This window comes from Pseudophryne corroboree, chromosome 2 (genome assembly GCF_028390025.1).
Source record: "Pseudophryne corroboree isolate aPseCor3 chromosome 2, aPseCor3.hap2, whole genome shotgun sequence".
Taxonomy (NCBI): Eukaryota; Metazoa; Chordata; class Amphibia; order Anura; family Myobatrachidae; genus Pseudophryne; species Pseudophryne corroboree.
In genome coordinates this window covers 131,121,168-131,142,761 of record NC_086445.1, presented here as the reverse complement: position 1 = coordinate 131,142,761, position 21,594 = coordinate 131,121,168, and the positions used below count along the sequence as shown (strand labels likewise).

Genomic DNA, 21,594 nt, shown 5'->3' with positions numbered 1-21,594 from the left:
TTTTCAAATCGGTCTTGCCAGCTTCTCTTCCGGAAAGGGAGGTAGTATGCACTGCAATACAAAAGCTGTGTCAAAATGAAATCATTGTCACAGTACCCCCGTCACAGCAGGGAGAAGGCTTTTATTCGAGCCTGTTCGTGGACCCGAAGCCGGACGGCTCGGTCAGACCAATTCTGAACCTAAAAACCCTCAATTTCTATCTGAAAAAATTGAAATTCAAGATGGAATCTCTCCGAGCAGTAATTTCCAGTCTGGAGGAGGGGGATTTTATGGTGTCGGTCGACATAAAGGATGCCTACTTACACGTCCCCATATATCTTCCATATCAGGCTTACCTGAGGTTTGCTGTTCAGGATTGTCATTACCAATTTCAGACGTTGCCGTTTGGTCTGTCCACGTCTCCAAGGATTTTCACCAAAGTAATGGCGGAAATGAAGGTTCTCCTGCGCAAGCAAGGAATCACAATTATCCCGTACTTGGACGATCTCCTGATAAAGGCGAGATCCTAGGAGCAATTACTGAAGAACGTTACGCTCTCCCTGGCAATTCTGCAACAACATGGTTGGCTCCTGATCTTGCCAAAATCACAGTTGGTTCCGACAACAAGGCTGTCATTCTTGGGTATGATTCTGGACACAGAATTACAGAGAGTCTTTCTTCCAGTTGAAAAGGCTCTGGAAATCCAGAACATGGTCAAACAGATTCTGTAACCGGCAAGAGTGTCGATTCATCAATGCACTCGGTTGCTGGGGAAGATGGTGGCGGCCTACGAGGCCATTCAGTTTGGCAGGTTCCATGCCAGGGTGTTTCAGTGGGACCTGTTGGACAAGTGGTCCGGGTCTCACCTGCACATGCACCGGAAAATAATCCTATCTTCCAGGACCAGAATCTCTCTCCTGTGGTGGCTGCACAGTTCTCACCTCCTAGAGGGACGCAGGTTCGGGATCCAGGATTGGATCCTGGTGACCACGGATGCAAGTCTCCAAGGCTGGGGAGCAGTCACACAGGGGGAAAATTTCCAGGGAAAATGGTCAAGCCAGGAAGCTTGTCTGCACATAAAGATTCTGGAATTAAGGGCCATTTACAACGGCCTTCTGCAAGCGGAACATCTTCGCGGTCTGCCCGTCTTGATTAAGTCGGACAACATAACAGCAGTGGCGTACATAAACCGCCAGGGCGGAACAAAGAGCAGAGCGGCAATGGCGGAGGCCACAAAAGTTCTTTGCTGAGCGGAAAGACATACAAGCGCTCTGTCAGCAGTCTTCATTCCAGGCGTGGACAACTGGGAAGCAGACTTCCTCAGCAGACACGATCTCCATCCAGGAGAGTGGGGTCTTCATCAAGAGGTCTTTGCAGAAGTGACAAGTCGTTGGGGAATTCCTCAAATAGATATGATGGCGTCTCGCCTCAACAAAAAACTTCAGAGATATTGTTCCAGGTCGAGGTACCCTCAAGCAATAGCGGTGGACGCCCTAGTGACACCGTGGGTGTTTCAGTCGGTCTGTGTTCCCTCCACTTCCACTCATTCCAAAGGTGATAAAGATCATAAGAAGAACAAGGGCTCAGGCGATACTCATTGTTCCAGACTGGCCAAGGAGGGCCTGGTATCCGGATCTTCAGGAATTACTCATAGGAGATCCCTGGCCTCTTCCTCTACGAGAGGACCTGTTACAGCAAGGACCGTGCGTGTATCAAGACTTTCCGCGGCTGCGTTTGACGGCATGGCGGTTGAACGCCAAATCCTAGCCCGAAAGGGTAGTCCCAGTGAAGTCATTCCCACACTACTTCAGGCTAGAAAAGAAGTAACGGCGAGGCATTACCACCGTATTTGGAGAAAATATGTGTCTTTGTGTGAATCCAAGAAAGCTCCTATGGAAGAATTTCAGCTGGGGCGTTTTCTCCATTTTTTGCAAGCAGGTGTGAATGCGGGCCTAAAGTTAGGCTTCATTAAAGTACAAATTACAACTTATCAATTTTCTTTCAGAAAGAATTGGCTTCCCTTCCAGAAGTTCAGACCTTCGTGAAAGGAGTGCTGCGCATTCAACCGCCCTTTGTGCCCCCAGTGGCACCATGGGATCTTAACGTGGTGTTGCGGTTCCTGCAATCTCATTGGTTTGAACCTTTGCATAAGGTTGAGCTCAAATTCCTCACTTGGAAAGTGGTCATGCTGTTGGCCTTGGCGTCCGCAAGGCGGGTGTCTGAATTAGCGGCTTTGTTTCACAAGAGCCCCTATTTGATCTTCCATGTAGATAGAGCGGAGTTGAGAACTCGTCGGCAATTTCTACCAAAGGTGGTTTCATCATTTCACATGAACCAACCTATTGTGGTGCCAGTGGCTACTGAAGCCTTGGCGGAATCGAAGTCTCTCGATGCGGTCAGAGCTTTGAAAATCTATGTCGCCAGAACGGCTCAGATTAGGAAAACGGAGGCTTTGTTTGTTCTGTATGCTCCCATCAAGATTGGGGCTCCTGCTTCCAAGCAGACTATTGCACGCTGGATCTGTAATACGATTCAGCATGCTCATTCTACTGCGGGATTGCTGTTACCGAAATCGGAGAAGGCCCATTCTAAGAGAAAGGTGGGCTCATCTTGGGCGGCTGCCGAGGGGTCTCGGCGTTACAGCTTTGCCAAGCGGCTACTTGGTCGGGTTCAAACACTTTTGCTAAGTTCTACAAGTTTGATACCCTGGCTGAGGAGGACCTCATGTTTGGTCAATTGGTGCTGTAGACTCATCCGCACTCTCCCGCCCGTTCTGGAGCTTTGGTATAAACCCCATGGTTCTTGAAGCGTCCCCAGCATCCTCTAGGACGTATGAGAAAATAGGATTTTAATACCTACCGGTAAATCCTTTACTCCTAGTCCGTAGAGGATGCTGGGCGCCCGTCCCAGTGTGGACTCTATCTGCAGTACTTGTTTAATAGTTATTGCTTGTGTTACACAAAGGTTGTGTTTTGGTTATGGTCAGCCGGTTGCTGATTTTGTTCATGCCGTTGACTGGGATTCTGTTTAATGCCAGGTTGTACGGCGTGTTTGGTGGTGTGAGCTGGTACGTATCTCACCCTTAGTTTAACAATAAATCCTTGTCCTCGAAATGTCCGTCTCCCTGGGCACAGTTCCTATAACTGGAGTCTGGAGGAGGGGCATAGAGGGAGCAGCCAGTTCACACCCATTCAAAGTCTTGAAGTGCCCATGTCTCCTGCGGATCCCGTCTATACCCCATGGTTCTTGAAGCGTCCCCAGCATCCTCTACGGACTAGGAGAAAAGGATTTACCGGTAGGTATTAAAATCCTATTTTTAGACTAGTTCAATACCAATATATATAAGTATAATTTAGATAAAGGGAGATATTTTTAGCATATTCTTTTTGTAAAAGGTGGAACTACAAGAACAATCATGGCCTATTGCTTAACTCGCCAGTAGAAGCTGGCGAAAAAAAAAGATATGAAAAGTTAGTCTATTTTCACTATAATCCAATGATACATAATGTACTCATTCATTTTCAATAGAAGTTAAAAAGTTAGACAAAAAAGTCAAAAAGTATAATTTAGCGGAAAAAAACCTGATAAATAAAATCGAAAAACTTACATACATTCCGACGATACTTGAAAAATGCGAAAAGTATAGAAAAGCTAAATTTATCTATTTTTAACGCAAATAACTGTTGATACACCAGGCCCAAAATGTGATACTTTTTTTCTTAACAAATATTTAGGGGTCAATTCAATTAGTCATGACTATGTTGCAGCTGCGAGTGAGTGCGGCTATATGTCGCATTTATGGTACAGCCGGACTCGTGGATTTGTGCTTGCAAAAATCCACGAGGCTGAGGCGAGAATGGGCCACAAGGGGGGTGAGTTCAGCTGCCATTGTCAGTATTTATACATCATTGCCACGGCAACTCGCCCCCCTTCACTCCTAATTCAATTAATTCCATAATCTTGACGATAGTAATAGTCTGTTCTGTAAATATTGTGCAGTATTGTTATAACCCATGAATGCGTCTTTTATTGATGACACATGAATAATGGAAAAGGAGGTGTAATCTGTAAATATAAATATTAACAGTAATATTCACTTCAAACATATAGTGACGACCATTACATTTACAGTACAATAACAGGACAATATGCTAGTGGAGGGATTCCCAAACTGTGCGTCTGGAACCCTGGGGTGGCGCAGCACACTTACAGGTATGCCGCAGCCGTGTTGCTCTGGTCCAGTCCCAAATTAAATGATTTGGCACAACAAGTTATTAGACTGGCCGCACGCACACTGCTTTAGCAATAGTTACAGTATGTGACCATTTACGGAGAGGACTGCAAGCTATGGCTCCTCCCCCTCTATTCTCCTTCACCCAGCTCCTGCGACAAACCGGATTCCATCGTCTCTGACCCTGCTTTGGTCTCCCTCTCTGGAGCAAACTACACAGAAGGTATGCACACTGCAGCCCTTACTATTCTCTCCCACCCCCAGCACTGATTAACGTCAGGCTGCTGTGCAAACTATAGCAGGTATAAAGTACTCTGTGCAGCCCAGCTGTGCCACCACCATGTGTGCATTGACATCTGTTCCGGTATCCAGTGTACACTGGCACTGTGCAGCTCATCCTGTGTACACTGACACTGTGAAGCTCAATTCTTCCCCCATCCTGTGTACACTGGCACTGTGCAACCCATCTGTTCCCCTATCCTGTGTACACTGGTACTGTGCAGGCCAACTGTTCCCCCATCCTGTGTACACTGGTACTGTGCAGGCCAACTGTTCCCCCATCCTGTGTAAATTAGCACCGTGCCAACCATTCTGTGTACATTGACACCACTGTGCAGCCCATCTGTGCACCCATCCTGTGTACTCTGGTACTGTGCCTTCCCACCCTGTGTACACTGACACTGTGCTGCTCATCTGTACCCCCATCCTGTGTGCACTGGCTCTATGCAGCCCAACTGTTCCACCATCCTGTGTACACTGGCACTATGTAGCCCAACTGTTCCACCATCCTGTGTGCACTGGCACTATGTAGCCCAACTGTTCCACCATCCTGTGTACACTGGCACTATGTAGCCCAACTGTTCTACCATCCTGTGTGCACTGGCACTGTGCAGTCCTACCCTGTGTACACTGACACTGTGCAGCCCATCTGTGCCCCCATCCTGTGTGCACTGGCACTGTGCAGTCCCATCCTGTGTACATTGATACTACTGTGCAGCCCATCTGTGCCCCCAATAATAGTTTGAGAAGTTCCAATGGAACTTGGCTTGGGGGTGCTCTATGGCCCAGGGGTGCCACAAAAATATTCAGAGACATAAAGGTTACCATGAACCAGGGGCGCATCAAGAGAGGAGGTGACCTGTGTACAGGCTCCATCTGGGCCCCCTCCTCTCTACCCGGCAGCGCTGTTGAGCTCTGGGTGCTAGGATTCCCCTGTCCCAGAGCCTAGAGCGCATGCACAGATCTCCGGGAAAATGGCACGGCGGCCAGTTTCCCAGTGATTTTCCTATTGCTCTTGCGCGAAACACAGAGAGCTATTCAATTTAGTGCGATGCTAAGTTGGAGAATGCCCGTACTTCTGGACAAAACAGTGTGTTTAATCACAAGAGCAGGCATTCTCCAACTGTCTCGCCGCGATCCTGTTTGCACGGCACTAGGCTACAAAACAGCATCATGGTCCTAGTTTTGCCGGAGGGGTGCGGTTAATTGAATTGACCCCAATGTCTATGTGAGAGCGCCTAGATATAACCCAGTTCCAAATCTTTGGTTTAGGTGTAGATGCATCTGCATCGGCCCCACTATTCGCCCAGTGTGCCCCCAATAATAGTTTGAGAAGTTCCAATGGAACTTGGCTTGGGGGTGCTCTATGGCCCAGGGGTGCCACAAAAATATTCAGAGACATAAAGGTTGCCATGAACCAGGGGCGCATCAAGAGAGGAGGTGACCTGTGTACAGGCTCCATCTGGGCCCCCTCCTCTCTACCCGGCAGCGCTGTTGAGCTCTGGGTGCTAGGATTCCCCTGTCCCAGAGCCTAGAGCGCATGCACAGATCTCCGGGAAAATGGCACGGCGGCCAGTTTCCCAGTGATTTTCCTATTGCTCTTGCGCGAAACACAGAGAGCTATTCAATTTAGTGCGATGCTAAGTTGGAGAATGCCCGTACTTCTGGACAAAACAGTGTGTTTAATCACAAGAGCAGGCATTCTCCAACTGTCTCGCCGCGATCCTGTTTGCACGGCACTAGGCTACAAAACAGCATCATGGTCCTAGTTTTGCCGGAGGGGTGCGGTTAATTGAATTGACCCCAATGTCTATGTGAGAGCGCCTAGATATAACCCAGTTCCAAATCTTTGGTTTAGGTGTAGATGCATCTGCATCGGCCCCACTATTCGCCCAGTGTGCCCCCAATAATAGTTTGAGAAGTTCCAATGGAACTTGGCTTGGGGGTGCTCTATGGCCCAGGGGTGCCACAAAAATATTCAGAGACATAAAGGTTACCATGAACCAGGGGCGCATCAAGAGAGGAGGTGACCTGTGTACAGGCTCCATCTGGGCCCCCTCCTCTCTACCCGGCAGCGCTGTTGAGCTCTGGGTGCTAGGATTCCCCTGTCCCAGAGCCTAGAGCGCATGCACAGATCTCCGGGAAAATGGCACGGCGGCCAGTTTCCCAGTGATTTTCCTATTGCTCTTGCGCGAAACACAGAGAGCTATTCAATTTAGTGCGATGCTAAGTTGGAGAATGCCCGTACTTCTGGACAAAACAGTGTGTTTAATCACAAGAGCAGGCATTCTCCAACTGTCTCGCCGCGATCCTGTTTGCACGGCACTAGGCTACAAAACAGCATCATGGTCCTAGTTTTGCCGGAGGGGTGCGGTTAATTGAATTGACCCCAATGTCTATGTGAGAGCGCCTAGATATAACCCAGTTCCAAATCTTTGGTTTAGGTGTAGATGCATCTGCATCGGCCCCACTATTCGCCCAGTGTTGCAGGATGCGCTGTGTAATCCGGTATATGTTCAACTCATGGTCACCGGGACTCGGTTGCCAAAGTTGCTGATTAATTTGGCTGCAACAAGCGACTAATATAAGGGAGAAGTGTTTAAATGCGAAGTGTATAATTGAGGTCTCCTGAACCATGCACATATCATCCCACACTTGGGGTTTAAACACTGTGGGGCTGAATCTGAATGAAAAGCAAAGTGGCTGTGTGTGATGCCACGGAAGCCTGACTTACTGTTACCTCATGGTATTGCGAGTAACTGTAGGCGTGTAGCATCAAGTGGGAAGCCACTCCACCCATTGTTTTTCCGCCCATAGCAACATACTCATCTGGAACAGGCCTCCCTTCTCCGTATACATGAATACAGAATAACACTGAACTCTAGCTACATGCTCATGACACTCCCACAAGCTGGAACAGCTCCGTGCGATAGCATGGACACTGCCTAATTCCTATCATGAAAACACCCATTTCATGAAAAGACAGATCTGGCCATCTCTGAATCGGAGATATGCAGAAATGCGTACATTCGCCTCTGTGCATGTACTATATGCAACACTACAATATTTGCGTCCTTGCAGAGATCCATCTGACTCAGAAACAGTCACGTGATGCAATCTGAGATAGACTCTTGCCATCTTCATTTTTACTTAGGTGTGTAGATTACAAGGGTAAAGTTGACAAGGTAACACGTACAGTCTTCCAACAAATTCTCTTCTCAGATCAGATTAAACTGCAGCAGTATTTTGTTCAAAAGTAGCTGCAGTAAAAAAAAAAAGTCTTGGGCTCTTAAAGTAAAATAATGAAACACCATTTGCCATGTGAGGACACTTGACACCAAAGCCAGCAGGATGACAGTTGTGCCACTGGTGAGGAAAATGCGTGTGGCTACTGTAAGTCAGGAACACCAGTATTAAAGCCACCTCTGGTAATAAGCATCTTTGTGTAGCTGCTGGTGGTGTGCTATAGTTGTGATAATGAAAGACATTTAAGGTGGAGACATAAAAGATTGAGAAAATCTCAAGATACTTAAGCTGGGTGTACACACGGGCGATCTATATCTAAGACCGTTGGGGTATCCGTTTGGAAAGTCGACCACGTTAAGGTCGACAGTCATTAGGTCGACCACTATTGGTCGACATTGACATGGTCGACATGGGCACATGGTCGACACATGAAAATGTCGACATGAGTTTTTCACATTTTTCTTTTGTGGAACTTTTCCATACTTTACGATCCACATGGACTAAGATTGGGAACGATAATCTGCCCTAAACCTTGCCCAAAGCATGGCGAGCGAAGCGGTGCACTAATTGGGGTTCCCATGTCGACCTTTTCATGTGTCGACTTTTCATGTGTCGACCTTTTGTCCATGTCGACAAAGTTGTACTTTAATGTTAGACCAAAGACCTCAGCAACTTTTCCTGTGTCTAAATAATTAAACTCCCTGGCCAGGAAAGCATGGTTAAACCTGGATAAGAAATTTGAAATTCCTCTGAGGTTTTTAACCATCTTTCCCCTCCCTGCTGAGGACAGGAAGGTATGGGAAAAAAACCCCGTCGGTCGATACGTCTGTGTCCAGACTGTCTAAGAAATTGGTACTGCCAGTACCAGGGGCTATATCTCTAAAGAACCAGCTGACCGTAAAATTGAGACCACTCTCAAGGCAATTTATATGGCGGGTGTGGCACAGCGCCCCACAATAGTTTGTGAGTGGATTTCCAGGGCAATGGTAAAGTGGTCTGATTCTGTTATTGATGGTTTATCTGCCCCTGGATGAGGTCATTACTCTGCTACAACACATAGAGGATGCTACTAATTTTATGAGCGAGGCTATAAAGGAATTGTGTAAGATAAATGGCTGCACTACTGCATGGCTCTTTCGGCATGCAGAGCTTTATGGTTATGTCAATGGTCACCGGACACTGATTCCAAAAAGGGTGTAGAAAATCTTCCCTTTACAGGTGATTCCTTGTTTGTGGATGAATTAAATGAATCGATCTCCCAGGCACCGGCGGATGTCTGCCTATCTGCCGTCGGCTGCACCACCTGCTAGACGTTCTTACACAGGACCCTCCTTGCAGTTCTTTTCTGTGGCGAGGTTCAGAGGCAGGGGCCGGGGTGTCTCCACCACTCCGAGAGGATCTTGTGCTAAGTCCCGTAAACCTGCAGCTGCTGCCTCCCTGGACCAGACCACCGGATCCCCTGCCGCTAAGCCTTCCGTGTGACGGTTGGCCCCAGCAGCAAGGCAATTTTCATATAGGTGCTTGCCTTAAACACTTCACCCTCGTGTGGGTGAAGTCCTGCCAGGATCGTTGGGTGAGGGACCTAATTTCCCAAGGATACCGGCTGGAGTTTCAAGCACTTCCTCCTCACAGATTTTTCAAATCGGGCTTACCAGTTTTGCACGCAGCTAAAGTTACCTTGCAAGAGACCAATCAAAAACTTTTGCGGACAGGGATGAGGCTTCCTGTACCTCCTCCGTTACACAATGGGGGTTTTTACTCCAGTCTTTTTGTCATTCCAAAACCAGACGGTTCGGTGTGACCCATCTTAAACCTGAAATCTTTAAACCTGTATCTGCGGGTGTTCAAATTCAAGATGGAATCCCTGCAGGCAGTGGTGTCCTGTCTGGATGAGGGGGAATCCCTGGTATCCCTAGATGCCAAGGGTGCTTTCGTGCACATTCCCATGTGTCCCCCTCATCAGGCTTACCTCAGGTTCGCCATCTTGGGTGACCATTTCCAGTTTCAGGCCTTGCCCTTGGCCTGTCCACAGCTCCGAGGGTATTAATTAAAATCATGGCGGAGATGATGCTGCAACTGCGCATGATGGGAGTCAACATAGTCCCCTACTTAGACGATCTCCTGATAAAGGCTATGTCCAGGGAGCGTCTATTGCACAGCATCGATCTGACGACTCGCCTGTTTACGGATCATGGGTGGTACCTAAACTTCCAGAAATCTCCCCTGGAACCGACCCAACGTCTTCAGTTCCTGGGAATGATACTGGATACAGTGTCTCAAAAGGTGTTTCTCCCGATGGACAAGGCCTTAGCTAACCAGGCTATGGTCCACTCAGTGCTCCATTCTCGCAAGGTGTCAATTCATCTTTGCATACGCTTGCTGGGCAGGATGGTTGCGACTTACGAGGCAATCCAATATGGCAGATTTCATGCCCGGCTATTTCAGCTGGATCTGCTGGACAAATGGTCGGGGTCTCACCTTCACATGCATTAGGAAGTGACCTTATCTCCAAAAGCCTGGATTTCTCTATTATGGTGGCTGCAAGTTCCTCACCTGATCGAAGGCAGGAATTTCAATATCCACTCATGGATTCTACTCACAACGGATGCCAGCCTCCGGGGTTGGGGGCTGTGACCCAATGGGCCAAGTTCCAGGGGATATTGTCAGTTCAGGAATCCGCTCTACCGATAAACATCCTGGGACTCTGGACAATTTACAATGTTCTTCTGCAAGCTTCCCATCTCCTGAGGGATCGGCCGATCCAGGTTCAATTGGAAAACGCCACGGCGGTGGCGTACATAAACCGACAAGGGGGAACAAGAAGCAGAGCTGCGATGCGAGAAGTGTCAAAAATCCTCCTCTGGGCGGAGGCCAATGCAAGGGCCATCTCAGCCATTTTCATTCCAGGAGTGGACATCTGGGAAGCGGACTTCCTTAGCAGACACGACCTCCATCCGGGGGAATGGGTCCTACATCCCCAGGTGTTTCAACAGCTGATTCACCGGTGGATCTGTCCGCAGATAGATCTGATGGCTTCTCATCTCAACAAGAGGCTATGCCTTTACTGTTCCAGAACGAGGGATCCACAGGCTGTAGCAGATACACAAACTGGTACGTCCATGGTGGACGTACCAGTTTGTGTATCTGTTCCATCCTCTACCACTAATCGCAAGTGTTCTAAAAAGACTAAGAAGGGAAAGAGTTCAAGCAATTCTAATTGCTCCGGATTGGCCTCGACAGATGTGGTACTCAGACCTCCTAACCATGGCTCTGGAGGATCACTGGCCTCTACCGCTCCAAATGGTTCTTCTTCAACAAGGTCCGCTCGTCTATCCAGACTTACAGTTTGACGGCTTGGAAGTTGAGAGGGAGATTCTAGCAAGAAAGGGTCTTCCCTCCCGGGTTATTTCCACCATGGTCCAAGCCAGGAAGATGGTGACATCAAAACATTATAATCGTATCTGGAAGTAGTATGTTTCCTGGTGTGAAAGTAGAAAGGTGTCTCCCGTGGAATTTAGAATTGGTCGTTTTCTACTTTTCCTCCAAGTGGGAGTGGATATGGGCCTACGTTTAGGCTCCATCAAAGTCCAGATTTGGTGCTCTCTATTTTCTTCCAGAAACAGCTTGCCATGTTGCCGGAAGTACAAACTTTTCTAAAAGGAGTTCTTCATATGCAGCCGCCCTTTGGCGCTCCCACGGCTCCGTGGGATCTCAATGTGGTTTTGTCCTTTCTTCAATCGGAATGGTTTGAACCCTTACATAGGGTGGAGTTAAAATTTCTCACCTAGAAAATGGTGATGTTTTTGGTATTGGCGTCTGCAAGACGTCTCTGAATTGGGGGTCTTGTCCTGTAAGAGCCCTTATTTGATTTTTCATGAAGACATGGAGGAACTCAGGACCCATCCTCCGTTTTTACCAAAGGTAGTTTCAGCTTTTCATGTCAGTCATCCCATTGTGGTTCCGGTGTTGTCTGACGATTCCACTGGGCCAGAGTCCTTAGATGTGGTGAGGTCTCTGAAGCTCGTCATCGGAAATCTGATTCGCTGTTTGTCCTTTATGATGCCACCAAGATTGGTCGTCCAGCTTCCAAGCAATCCATTGCTCGTTGGCTCAGGTTGACCATTCAACAGGCCTATACTTTGGCAGCTTTGCATTTGCCGACGTTTATTCAGGCCCACTCAACGAGGTCTGTGGGCTCTTCCTGGGTGGCTGCCCGGGGTGTCTTGGCCTTACAGTTGTGCCAAGCTTCTACTTGGTCTGGTTCGAACACTTTTGTGAAATTTTATCGGTTCGTCACCTTGGCCAAGGAGGACCTTCAGTTTGGTCAGTTGGTGTTACAGGGGTCTCAGCACTCTCCCACCCATTTGGGAGCTTTGGGACTTCCCCATGGTACTAAAGTACAAGTCCGGTGGACGGGTGAAACGCGTCTTCCGACCTATTCCGGCTGCCCGGAGCGCTGCATGTCCTCACATATCTGCCTGCCCCTCTGGGCCTTCTCCAGCCCAGTGGCAGCTTACACTCTCCAACGGACAGAGACTGACTTCAGTACGGGAAGGGACTTTCCACCTCGCGTTTACCATTGCGGCGAGCATCTTCTTCATCTGCCTGCGCCCTGTGCCTATCTAGCCCGGCGGCCACGCATACCTTTCCACCGATGGGGACACATTTCAGTCTGGCGAAAGGAATCTCCATCTGACCTTCGTCGCCGGTAATACCAGTGTCTCTTTTTCAATATCCCCAGTATTCTAACTTTCAGTGACTGGACTATCAGTATTTATCGGCTCACACAAATATTATTGGCCCATCTTATGTAACTATTCAAGCTCATGCGTTAATCAGCATTATACATCATATTAGGAGACATCTACTCTATTTTTTTCAACTGTGATTCTGGCAGCTATTTATACTGTGTGCATACATTCACAGTCTGATAGACACTATCTGTGTATTTGCTACACTGTTATTCTTCTTCTTGGCTCATACCTTCTATTATTGATACTTTTAAAAACTTGTATCTTTCATTAGAAAATTATTTTGCAGAAGCCATAATATCAACCCAGCTTGTCCATTTAAGAATATCGCAATTTTTGGCTTCATTTATAGCAATTGCTATTATCAATGATTGTTATTAACGGATTGTATACTTCAATATGTATTCTATGAATGAACCTCAATTTGTTTAACAGGATCGTGATCAAATACTTTGCTCTCCTTCTCTGCCTTTATCTATCTTCATGGACTCTCACCACTGATTCAGGGTTATACCCCTGTCTAACATTGGCAGCAGATCCATCTTTATTTCTTCATCTTTGTTATTTCTCCTACTTATGCTGCTTAATTCGTGAACTCTCATCAGTGATTCCAGAGCTTCTGATTACCGTTCATTTTCTCTACTATCATACCACACTGGAAACGCCCAAAGCCATCCGATCTTGGTAGCTAATCAGTGTTGGGCTGGGTCAGTACTCAAGTAGGAGACTTTTGAGGAAGACTCAGTGCAGTAGAGTATAGAATGCTCAGTGTCTAACATTGACAGCAGAATCTCTCTGCCATCTTATTTCCTACTGCTCCTTTTTCTCGTGCACTATTAGCGCAAAGCAAGTGTATATTTGTGGCTCGACTAGACCTTTGCATATCCAGGTTAATCCCTCACAATATTTTGATTGAACCCCGGCAGCCGGAATTTATTATTTTATTATTATATAGTATTAGCTTTTAATTGCTACTAATTTCACTGTAATATTTTTCTTGTTATCTTACTTCATTGATCTATTTAGTATCGGCATTTAATTGCCACCTACTTCATTGTTATTATTTTTTGATTGTTACATTATTTCACTGACCACTGACTATTTTTATCTTTGTGATATCAATAAAAGTTGAATTTTATATTTATGTTCAATATTTCATACATTATTCTAAGTTAAGAGTGTGCCCACAAAAGAGTCTCTTTTTTTCTCCTTTTGATGTTTCAAGTTGCCTTATTGACTCAGGGCGCACCACCAAATAAGAATTAGAAAACTAATTTTTTCTCTCTGTATTTTTTCTATTTTGGTAATTACATTAATATTACACCCCGATATCAACTATACACCTGTGCAGTATCCCCCCAATATATATAGATACACAATGTTCCCAGCAGTGCCAGTTACACAATGCCTACAACAGTGCCAGTTACACAATGCCCCAGCAGTGCCAGATGTACAATGCCAGTTACACCAGTATTATTTTATTGGAAAAATAGGTTTAGGAACTATGGGTCTGGGGGCGGAGCTATTAAAAAAGTTATAGATAGACAGATGATAGATAGTTTTTAGAAAAGAAGGCACTCAAAATGGACTTTAAAATACAACTTATCTTATGGAAAATACATTTTGGCCCAGGACAGGTTCAGGAACCCAGTTCCTGATGATGTCATATTTAATGAGAGTTTCAGGAACTTAGTTCCTGCTGGTTCCTGCTGAAAAATAGCACTGCCACCAGCTAACAGCCACCTTCACTACAGCAGCACGTGTACAGTTCACAAACTGCGCTGTTTCATAAATATTGCCACCCTTGGCCCAAATGCCGATAATCATAGTAACATAGTATCTAAGGTTGAAAAAAGATAATTGTCCATCGAGTTCAACCTATTTGTGGTCTCCTATGCACGATTATTTTGTAGAAAATTTTGATTGGAGTTGATGACTGCCGTTACGTTAGTGCGTGACTATGCTCCATAACCCTGGATATCCTTATCCATTAGGAATTTATCCAACCCATTCTTAAAGGTGTTGACTGAGTCTGCCATTACAACTCCCTCAGGCAGGGAATTCCAAACACGTATCGTCCTTACCGTAAAAAAGCCTTTACGCCGTATTGTGCGGAATCTCCTCTCCTCTAACCTGAGCGAGTGTCCACGAGTTCTCTGTGTTGATCTAACCAAAAACAGGTCCTGCGCAAGATCTGTATAATGTCCCCTTATATATTTGTAAATGTTGATCATGTCCCCTCTTAATCTCCTCTTTTCCAGTGTAAACATGCCTAGTCTTGCAAGCCTTTCCTCGTATTCCAGTGTCTCCATACCCTTAATTAGTTTGGTCGCCCGCCTTTGAACCTTTTCTAGCTCCAGGATATCCTTTTTGTAGTAAGGTGCCCAGAATTGTACACAGTATTCAAGGTATGGCCTCACAAGTGATTTATATAACGGGAGTATAATACTCTCGTCCCTAGCATCAATTCCCCGTTTTATGCATGCTAATATCTTATTAGCCTTCTTTGCTGCACTACTGCTTGGGTACTACTGCTTTGGGTACTACTGCTTAGTTTGCTATCTATGAGGACACCTAAGTCCTTTTCCAGTACAGAATCCCCTAATTTTACCCCATTTAGTAGGTAGGTGTTATTTCTCTAACGTCCTAGTGGATGCTGGGGACTCCGTAAGGACCATGGGGAATAGCGGGCTCCGCAGGAGACCGGGCACTCTAAAGAAAGATTTAGTACTATTTGGTGTGCACTGGCTCCTCCCTCTATGCCCCTCCTCCAGACCTCAGTTAGAATATGTGCCCGGCCGAGCTGGGTGCTCCTAGTGGGCTCTCCTGAGCTTGCAAGAAAAGAAAGTATTTTGTTAGGTTTTTTATTTTCAGAAAGCTTCTGCTGGCAACAGACTCTCTGCTACGAGGGACTGAGGGGAGAGAAGCAAACCTACTCACGGCAGCTAGGTAGCGCTTCTTAGGCTACTGGACACCATCATCTCCAGAGGGATCGAACACAGGTACCTAACCTTGATCGTCCTTTACCGGAGCCGCGCCGACGTCCCCCTCGCAGAGCCAGAAGAACAGAAGCAGCAGAAGCAAGAAGACATCGAAATCGGCGGCTGAAGACTCCTGTCTTCACTTAAGGTAGCGCACAGCACTGCAGCTGTGCGCCATTGCTCCCACAGCACACCGCACACTCCGGTCACTGGAGGGTGCAGGGCGCAGGGGGGGGGCGCCCTGGGCAGCAATTAAGTACCTTTTTGGCAAAAAGAGGCATATATACAGTCTGGGACTGTATATATGCCCGAGCCCCCGCCATTTTTTACACATTAAAGCGGGACAGAAGCCCGCCGCTGAGGTGGCGGGGCCTTCTTCCTCAGCACACCAGCGCCATTTTCTCTTCACAGCTCCGCTGGAAGGACGCTCCCCAGGCTCTCCCCTGCAGTATACAGGTGCATTAAAGGGTAAATAAGAGAGGGGGGGCACATAAATTTAGGCGCAGTATATATATATTAACAGCAGCTACAGGGTAAACACTAAGGTACAGTGTAATCCCTGGGTTATATAGCGCTGGGGTGTGTGCTGGCATACTCTCTCTCTGTCTCCCCAAAAGCCTTTGTGGGGTCCTGTCCTCAGTCAGAGCATTCCCTGTGTGTGTGCGGTGTGTCGGTACGAAACCTGTGTCGACATGTTTGATGAGGAAGGATACGTGGAGGCAGAACAAGTGCAGCTGAGTGTGGTGTCGCCGCCAACGGTGCCGACACCTGATTGGATGGATATGTGGAAGGTGTTAAATGATAATGTAAACTCCTTGCATAACAGATTGGATAAAACTGTAACCGGGGGACAGTCGGGGTCTCAACCCATGCCTGATCCTACAGCGCAGAGGCCGTCAGGGTCTCAAAAGCGCACACTATCCCAGATAGTTGACACAGATGTCGACACGGAATCTGACTCCAGTGTCGATGACGATGAGGCAAAGTTGCAGCCTAAAATGACTAAAGCCACCCGCTACATGATTGTAGCAATGAAGGATGTTTTGCACATATCAGAGGTAAACCTTGTCCCTGACAAGAGGGTTTATATGTATGGGGAGAAAAAGCATGAAGTGACTTTTCCCCCTTCACATGAATTAAATGAATTATGTGAAAAAGCGTGGGATTCCCCTGACAGGAAGGTGATAGTTTCCAAGAGATTACTTATGGCGTATCCTTTCCCGCCAACGGACAGGTTACGCTGGGAATCCTCCCCTAGGGTAGACAAGGCGTTGACATGCTTGTCCAAGAAGGTGGCCCTGCCGTCTCCGGATACGGCCGCCCTAAAGGATCCTGCGGATAGAAAGCAGGAAGCTATCCTGAAGTCGGTTTATACACATTCTGGCACACTGCTGAGGCCAGCAATTGCTTCGGCCTGGATGTGTAGTGCGGTAGCTGCATGGACGGATTCTCTGTCTGAGGAGTTAGATACCCTGGACAGGGACACTGTTCTACTGACCCTGGCACATATCAAGGACGCGGTCCTATATATGCGGGATGCCCAGAGGGACATTTGCCTGCTGGGCTCTAGAGTTAACGCAATGTCCATTTCTGCCAGAAGGGTCTTATGGACTCGGCAATGGACAGGGGATACCGACTCTAAAAAACACATGGAGGTTTTATCTTATAAGGGTGAGGAATTGTTTGGGGACGGTCTCTCGGACCTAGTTTCCACAGCTACGGCTGGGAAGTCAAATTTTTTGCCTTATGTCCCTCCACAACCTAAGAAAGCACTGTATTACCAAATGCAGTCCTTTCGTTCTCAGAGGAGCAAGAAGGTCAGAGGTGCGTCCTTTCTTGCCAGAGGCAGGGGTAGAGGGAAAAAGCTGCACCATGCAGTTAGTTCCCAGGAACAAAAGTCTTCCCCGGGTTCCACTAAATCCACCGCATGACGCTGGGGCTCCACAGGCGGAGCCAGGAGCCGTGGGGGCGCGTCTCCGACTTTTCAGCCACCAGTGGGTTCGCTAACAGGTGGATCCTTGGGCTATACAAATTGTGTCTCAGGGATACAGGCTGGAATTCGAGGTGATGCCCCCTCACCGTTACCTAAAATCGTCCTTACCAACTTCCCCCATGGAAAGGGAGATAGTGTTGGAGGCAATTCACAAACTTTTTCACCAGCAGGTGGTGGTAGAGGTCCCCCCCCTTCAAAGGGGAAGGAGCTACTATTCCACTGTGTTTGTGGTACCGAAACCGGACGGTTCGGTCAGACCCATTTTAAATTTAAAATCCCTGAACATTTATCTGAAGAAATTCAAGTTCAAAATGGAATCGCTCAGAGCGGTCATTGCAAGCCTGGAGGAAGGGGATTTTATGGTGTATCTGGACATCAAGGATGCTTACTTGCACGTCCCCATTTATCCGCCTCATCTGGAGTACCTCAGGTTTGTGGTACGGGACTGTCATTACCAATTCCAGAAGTTGCCGTTTGGCCTGTCCACGGCACCGATAGTTTTTACCAAAGTGATGGCGGAAATGATGGTGCTCCTTCGGAAGCAAGGGGTTACAATTATCCCATACTTGGACGATCTCCTCATAAAGGCGAGGTCCAGGGAGCAGTTGCTGATCAGCGTAGCACACTCTCAGGAAGTGTTGCGTCAGCACGGCTGGATTCTGAACATTCCAAAGTCGCAGCTGATTCCTGCGACGCGTCTGCCCTTCCTGGGCATGATTCTGGACACAGACCAGAAGAAGGTGTTTCTCCCGGAGGAGAAGGCTCAGGAGCTCGTGACTCTGGTCAGAGACCTCCTAAAGCCAAAACAGGTGTCGGTGCATCGCTGCACGCGAGTCCTGGGAAAGATGGTGGCGTCATACGAAGCCATTCCCTTCGGCAGGTTCCATGCGAGGATCTTTCAGTGGGATCTGCTGGACAAGTGGTCCAGATCGCATCTTTAGATGCATCGGATGATCACCCTGTCCCCCAGGGCCAGGGTGTCTCTTCTGTGGTGGCTACAAGGTGCTCACCTCCTCGAGGGCCGCAGATTCGGCATACAGGACTGGGTCCTGGTGACCACGGATGCAAGCCTCCGAGGGTGGGGGGCAGTCACTCAAGGAAGAAACTTCCAAGGGTTGTGGTCAAGTCAGGAGACTTGTCTGCACATCAATATCCTGGAACTAAGGGCCATATACAACGCCCTGAGTCAAGCGGAGCCTCTGCTTCGAAACCAACCAGTGCTGATTGAGTCAGACAACATCACAGCAGTGGCCCATGTAAACCGCCAGGGCGGCACAAGAAGCAGGGTGGCAATGGCAGAAGCCACCAGGATTCTTCGGTGGGCGGAGAATCACGTACTAGCACTGTCAGCAGTGTTCATTCCGGGAGTGGACAACTGGGAAGCAGACTTCCTCAGCAGACACGACCTCCACCCGGGAGAGTGGGGACTTCATCAAGAAGTCTTCACGCAGATTGCAAATCGATGGGAACTGCCACAGGTGGACATGATGGCATCCCGTCTCAACAAAAAGCTAAAAAGATATTGCGCCAGGTCAAGGTACCCTCAGGCGATAGCTGTGGACGCACTAGTAACACCGTGGGTGTTCCAGTCGGTCTATGTGTTTCCTCCTCTTCCTCTCATACCAAAGGTGCTGAGAATTGTAAGAAAAAGAGGAGTGAGAACAATACTCATTGTTCCGGATTGTCCAAGAAGGACTTGGTACCCGGAATTGCAAGAAATGCTCACAGAGGACCCATGCCCTCTGCCTCTCAGACAGGACCTGTTACAACAAGGGCCCTGTCTGTTCCAAGACTTACCGCGGCTGCGTTTGACGGCATGGCAGTTGAACACCGGATCCTAGCAGAAAAGGGCATTCCGGAAGCAGTTATTCCTACGCTGATAAAGGCTAGGAAGGACGTGACAGCAAAACATTATCACCGTATATGGCGAAAATATGTTGCTTGGTGTGCGGCCAGGAAGGCCCCTACAGAGGACTTCCAGCTGGGTCGATTCCTGCACTTCCTACAGTCAGGTGTGACTATGGGCCTAAAATTAGGGTCCATAAAGGTCCAGATTTCGGCCCTATCCATTTTCTTTCAAAAAGAACTGGCTTCACTGCCTGAGGTTCAGACGTTTGTTAAGGGAGTGCTGCATATTCAGCCTCCTTTTGTGCCACCAGTGGCACCTTGGGATCTTAACGTGATCTTGGCTTTCCTGAAATCCCACTGGTTTTAACCACTTAAGACGGTGGAGCTAAAGTATCTCACGTGGAAAGTGGTCATGCTGTTGGCCCTAGCCTCAGCTAGGCGTGTGTCAGAATTGGCGGCTTTGTCATGTAAAAGCCCCTATCTGGTTTTCCATATGGACAGGGCAGAATTGCGAACTCGTCTGCAGTTTCTGCCAAAGGTGGTGTCATCTTTTCATCTGAACCAACCCATTGTGGTGCCTGCGGCTACTCGTGACTTGGAGGATTCCAAGTTGCTTGATGTAGTCAGGGCTTTGAAGATCTATGTTGCCAGGACGGCTGGAGTCAGGAAGACTGACTCGCTGTTTATCCTGTATGCATCCAACAAGCTTGGTGCTCCTGCTTCAAAGCAAACCATTGCTCGCTGGATCTGTAACACGATTCAGCAGGCTCATTCTGCCGCATCCAAAATCAGTAAAAGCCCATTCCACAAGGAAGGTGGGCTCTTCTTGGGCGGCTGCCCGAGGGGTCTCGGCATTACAGCTTTGCCGAGCTGCTACTTGGTCGGGTTCAAACACATTTGCAAAGTTCTACAAGTTTGATACCCTGGCTGAGGAGGACTTGGTGTTTGCCCATTCGGTGCTGCAGAGTCATCCGCACTCTCCCGCCCGTTTGGGAGCTTTGGTATAATCCCCATGGTCCTTACGGAGTCCCCAGCATCCACTAGGACGTTAGAGAAAATAAGATTTTACTTACCGATAATTCTATTTCTCGTAGTCCGTAGTGGATGCTGGGCGCCCGTCCCAAGTGCGGACTTTCTGCAATACGTGTATATAGTTATTGCTTAATAAAGGGTTATGTTGGCATCCATTGGTTGATGCTCTGTTGGTTATTCATACTGTTAACTGGGTAAGTTTATCACAAGTTATACGGTGTGATTGGTGTGGCTGGTATGAGTCTTACCCGGGATTCCAAAATCCTTTCCTTGTAATGTCAGCTCTTCCGGGCACAGTTTCCTTAACTGAGGTCTGGAGGAGGGGCATAGAGGGAGGAGCCAGTGCACACCAGATAGTACTAAATCTTTCTTTAGAGTGCCCAGTCTCCTGCGGAGCCCGCTATTCCCCATGGTCCTTACGGAGTCCCCAGCATCCACTACGGACTACGAGAAATAGAATTACCGGTAAGTAAATTCTTATTTTTTGTTCTTGTTACCACAGTGCATCACCTTACACTTGTCTGTATTGAAGCGCATTCTCCATTTCGCTGCCCAAGCTTCTAATTTAACTAAGTCGTTCTGAAGCGACTCAGCATCCCCCTCCGCATTTATAACTTTACACAATTTGGTATCATCTGCAAAAATTGACACCATGCTCTCTAGACCTTCTGTTAGGTCGTTAATGAAAATATTGAACAATAATGGTCCTAATACTGAGCCTTGCAGGCACACCACTTAGCACTTCAGTCCAAGTTGAAAAAGATCCATTAACCACAACGCGCTGCTCCCTATTATCTTACCAGTTTTTGACCCAAGTGCATATTGTGCTTCCTAGCCCTGATTCTTTTAGCTTGTAGATAAGTCTCATGTGTGGTACAGTGTCGAATGCTTTGGCAAAATCTAAAAAGATTACATCCACCTCTTTACCCTGATCTAGGTTTGCGCTTACCGTTTCATAAAAGCTAAGTAAATTGGTTTGACAGGATCTGTCCTTCATAAACCCATGTTGATTCCTTTTAATGACCTTATTGACTTCAAGGAACTTCTGAATACTATCTCTTAGAATACCTTCCAATACTTTCCCCACTATAGATGTAAGACTAACTGGTCTGTAATTACCTGGTTCAGCTTTACTTCCCTTTTTGAATATAGGTACTACTTCCGCTATACGCCAGTCTTTGGGAACCATACCTGATATTACTGAATCCTTAAAGATCAAAAATAGCGGTTTTGCAAGTTCAGAGTGAAGCTCCA

The 21,594-nt window shown here is 47.5% G+C and overlaps 1 protein-coding gene and 1 pseudogene across 2 annotated transcripts in view; both read left to right on the top strand.

Annotated features, from left to right (window-relative positions):
- Positions 1-21,594, top strand: part of LNX2 (ligand of numb-protein X 2) — a 374,999-nt gene that overhangs the window by 85,978 nt on the left and 267,427 nt on the right. The window lies entirely within an intron of this gene.
- LOC135052195 (5S ribosomal RNA) lies at positions 13,124-13,242 on the top strand (annotated as a pseudogene).